General features: G+C 37.7%; 1 long non-coding RNA gene across 1 annotated transcript; it reads right to left on the bottom strand.

The window, feature by feature from the left end:
- Positions 1-595: 595 nt before the first annotated feature.
- Positions 596-3,602, bottom strand: LOC134476729 (uncharacterized). The gene is made up of 3 exons (XR_010048535.1): positions 2,942-3,602; positions 1,363-1,484; positions 596-992 (listed from the first exon to the last, which is right to left on the bottom strand). It is a non-coding gene; the product is annotated as an uncharacterized LOC134476729 (long non-coding RNA).
- Positions 3,603-4,888: the final 1,286 nt, after the last annotated feature.

Below are 4,888 nucleotides of genomic sequence, written 5' to 3'. Positions count from 1 at the left end.
CACAAGACATTCCAGCAAAAAGAGAAATCTGCTCTTGCTTCAGTGAGGTACTGATGTGATGGGAGTCTGAATTTTATTAACTGCTAAAATTACATGATTTGTTTTTAATTCCAGAAGTAAAATCAAATTTTTTATTTAAGATAACCAACTTGGAGGAAAGTTTGCTTTGGCTCATAGGATCAAAAGTTGGAAGTCATAGTCACTTGGGTCTGTTGTCTTGGGCTGGTGGCTGCACAATAAACTGGGTGGGAACTCATTTGAGATGAGTCCTGTTCACCTCATGGCAGCCAGGAAGCAAAGAGAGAAGAAAGGGCTGAGGGCCCAATATTCTCTTCATTTCTATGACCCCTGTTTCTTGACTTCCACCCCCCAGGCTCATCTCAATGATTCTATCAAGCTTCCAATAGCACTATGGGCTGGGAACAAGACTTCAACACGTGGGCCTTTGAGAAACATTCCAGATCCAAATTATAGTGATCCATGGACCACACTATCAGGGACCTGACCAAGATCCCCAATATCCCAAATAAGTGTACAGCAAAGGCTTAAATAAATGAGACAAGTGATATGATTTTAGGGCTCCAGGAGGATCAAAACCCTCTGCAGAGTTTGAGATTCTGAGGGCTGGAACGAAGAGCTTCTCTGGATGGCCCATATTTATTAGGTCTTCAAAGAAAAGGAGATGGGATACTAAATAAAGGGCAGGATCTGAGCAGGACCTGGAGAATCACCTCAATTACTTCTACAAGTAGTATTCTATGCTAATTTAAAAAAATTGTTTTATCTCCACGACATTTGCAGTAGGAAATAGCAGGAGTCAGATGCCAGCGGCTGCAGTCTCTGTCTTGTTAATTGGGGTTGGAGCCAAGTGTCCTCAGCTGTGGCCTTATCTTGCCCTTTGAAGCATCTCTTTGTTCTCAGGTCAGCCATGTCCCTGGCCATAGTGCAGCTCTGAACATGTGCTCAATTTCCAACTTCAACAGCCCTCAACACTACACAAAAATAAAACAAAGCATCCAATCTTAGAATCTCCTCTAAAACACATTGATGTGGTTCACAACCCAGAGTCACAAAGCTGAAAAAGAGCAATGTGCCTATATGATGAGTCTTACAACCCAGGGCATATGGAGCATTCTCTTGAGTGGGGTCCACTCTGCCACCTGGCTATCAGCTGATAGGAGCCTTCCCACTTCTTCTTGAAACCACTACTTGTTTCATGGCTTATTTTTCTTAGTGTCTCTAAAGCTATATGGAGAGATCACCCAACATACACACTCATAGATCACTTAACGAGAGGGGTACATGCTGAGAAATGTCACTTGGCAATTCTGTCATTATGCAAATATCATAGAATGTACTTACACAACCTAGATGCTATGAATAAATCATTCCATGTGGCCTCTTAATGCAATCAAGAGTCACGAAATATGTGAGACTGCTGCCGGAGTAACACAACATACTATTTGACAAGTGAACTTTATTTTCTGTAGAAATAGATAAATACTTAAATAAGAGTTTTAAAAGTATAGCACAATAAATACACGTATCAATAGCATAAAATCCAAGCATGATGGTGCATGCCTATAATCCCAGCACTCAAGAGGCTGAGGAAGGAGGATCTCTGTGAGTTCAAGGCAAGCCTGGGGTACATAGTGAGTTCAAGGACAACCTGAACAATGTAGTGAGACCCTGCCTCAAAAAAACAAAATTAGAAAACAAGTAATGTAGTCATTTATTATCTAGAATTATGTGCTGTACATGATTGTCTAAACTATGGTCTTGTATGACTAGTAGTGCAGTAAGCTTGTTTTTAAGACATGTGAGTAGTACGTTGCACTATGACACTGTTAGGGAACAGCAATTTTCCAGTTCCATGAAAATCTTATGGGACCACTTTATGTACACAGTTCATCTCTGACCAAAATTCCATTATGTGGAACGTGGCTGCATATTGTTTGATTATATATTGGGAACTGCTGCAAATTAAGAATGTTGACTTATTATCTTACAAGATAGGCAAGTACCCAAAAATTGTCTTTTCTTTGGAATTTCTTATCAGAACTTTCTGTTTATTTTATTGTAGTTAATAAAAGTTTGTCATTCATTGGACATTTACATACACTTTTCATTTTCATGTTCAAGAAATGTTTGTTGTACCAGGCACTATGGTAGACATAGGAGCTGACAAGTAACAGACCAAGCTTTACTCTTATAGGCCCTAATTTGGAAGAGGAGAATAAGAATCAATAAATTTAAGAGAACATAAAAATGCAGATATAGTCTGGCAAGTAGTAGTAATTTCTATGTAGAGAAAAATAAAGCAGAATAAGAAAACGAAGAGTATGCCTTGGTATTACCTGATTTAGAGTAGTCAACAATGGCTTCTCCAAAGGAAGATGAGATCAAATGAAGTAAAAGAGTAAGCTTTCCATGGTTAGGTATATTTTCTTCTGTATGACTTACATTTTCAAGTAGGCACTTTTTGTTTTGTTTTTGGTTTTGGTTTTGGTTTTTGAAACAAGGTCTCACTATATAGTTCAGATTGGTCTTGAACTCACTGTGTAGTCTAGTGTGGTCTCAACCTCCTGGCCTCCTGCCTCAACCTCCCAAGTGCTGGGATTACAGGCATGCACCACCACACCCGGCTAAGAGTACAGACATTTTGACATGAGCGTTAAATCCCTCATTTGAATTTAATGGTCCTAGCATGAGCACTGGGTATCTAGTTATATTCATATTTTAAGCACTCAATAAATACATCTTGAATGATCATGTTATACAGCAGATATTCAACTCCATAATGGTCCAAATTTCACTAACTCTGGTGGTTTCAATATTGTTATTTCTATGGTGAAAGAAATGGACATAATTAAGGTAAATACCAAGATGCTCCTCCTTTATTAACTGTCTGCAAACTGAAGTCAAGTTTGTAGGATAGTACCTGGAGCAGGCCATCAGGGGGCATCCAAGGGGAGAGTCATGTCAGGAATCACTGTTTCACCATCAAAACTGAAATCCAGAACTAATTCCATTAAGTGGGCACTTTGCCTGGCCCAGTGATACGTCTGTAATCCCAGCACTCTGAGCAGCTGAAACAGAAGGATAGGAAGGTCAAGTCCAGCCTGGGCAACAAAATGAGACCGACCTTGTTTCAATATTTAAAAAATTTAAAAGGGCTGGGATGTAGTTCAGTGTGAAGACCCTGGGTTCAGACCCCAGGACTAAAAACAAGAAAAGGAGGAGGAAGAAGAAGGGGGAAAGGGAAAAGGAGAAGGAAGAAGAGGAGGAGAAGGAGGAAGAAACTTACATAAAAGGACAATTTTCTCACAGTTGCATAGCTAGTTAATAGGTAAACAGAAACACTATCTCGGGATCTAACCCCCAGCTTAATGGAGTGCTCTTGCCTCATTATTTATTTCTGGAAGAAATTGTTGCTTTATTACAGAGGGTTCACAAGCTCTCCACAGATTGGGTTATGCCGGCAGTACAAGGCCTCAGGAGCTGGACAAATCTCATGGCCTTTGACAATGCTGCCTGGCCAGTAGTAACTTTCTCCCAGTGTTACCTTCTAGCCTCTCATTTGTTCCCAGAATAAAGTTTAATTTCTCTTCTGCACAACCTTACTGATGAGGAGAAAATCTAGAAAGTTAGGCCACATTCTTAAGTGTATACAAAGACATACACCCTGATTAGTTCCTATTACATGAGAAATTTTATTAGAAAGAGAAGGATATGCACTTAATACATGATCAATAAAATTATAAATGAAAATATACCACTGGAAAGGTTAAAATATTGATCTCTTTGGTTGCACTATTATCCTATTGCCTCTAAAACTCACTTTCTCAGAAGCATGAGAAACTAATAGTGCTGGGTTTGAACAACTTTGTCTCAACCAAGGCACTGTTTATTCTTTTTTTTTTCAAAAATACGTGCCCACAAAGAATAAAGGAAGATTTCTATTTTTTTAAATGCAGACCTTGAAAAGTAAGTGGTGTCACTTTCCATACCTTTCAAGTGAATTAATAAAATTGGATCTTAAAAAACAAAATGAGTAAAGAAAGTCATCACCAACCATATGGTATTTGTTATAAAATTAAACAGAAACTAGAGAAGGAGATAAAATATGTTTTCTTTCCCCCAAGCCTAGAGAAGTGAAAAATACATTGATGCCATGAAGGATGTTGACTTTTTTTTCTGTAAATGTTTAATTTCTCCTGCAAGCCATAGACAGAGGAAAGATTTAGAGTGAGACTTTCATGAGCGAGGATGTTCTCCAGAATCTAATCTTCCAAACACATTAAAGCAGGAGAAGACCCACCTGGTTAGTAAAAAGTCTGAATGACAAAATATTTTTTAAATAAATACTATTTCATTATTTTCACGTACACTGAAAAGAATGTGTGAGGTTGATATATATCACGTGCTAATAGTTCTTAGAGAAATTGTCTTAATGAATAGAGAGGATATATGATTAGAAAATTGTTATCAGCACTCTGAAAGCTTGAAAATATATTTTGTATTAAAATTATTATTGTTCCAAATCTTGTTCCCCTACTAATTCCTTAAATTAAGCAACAGTTAAGAAAAATTAAAATTCCTGCTCCAAAAACCTCAAATTTATTGTATTACTGCCTTTGAAAGTCTCTCCTTTGTAAAGGCAAGATTAGTAGACTTTTTCCAGCAAAATGAGTGATCAAATGAAAAACTTTCTAATGCATTCAATCAAATTATAAAAAGAAAATGATAAGCATATAAAATATCTGAAATCATCTGTTCCAGTATTATAATACAGCAAGGTAATTGGGGGGCACAGAATATTAGTTCAGTGGTAAGGTGCTTGCCTAGCATGCGTGAGCCCCTGTGTTTGATCTCAAACACTATCAAA

The sequence above is a fragment of the Cavia porcellus genome, unplaced genomic scaffold (assembly GCF_034190915.1).
Source record: "Cavia porcellus strain 051 isolate PalLab524CR breed Dunkin Hartley unplaced genomic scaffold, mCavPor4.1 scaffold_7, whole genome shotgun sequence".
In the NCBI taxonomy this organism is placed as follows: Eukaryota; Metazoa; Chordata; class Mammalia; order Rodentia; family Caviidae; genus Cavia; species Cavia porcellus.
Note: the sequence above shows the minus strand (reverse complement) of the source record. Positions and strands in the feature narration are given on the sequence as shown.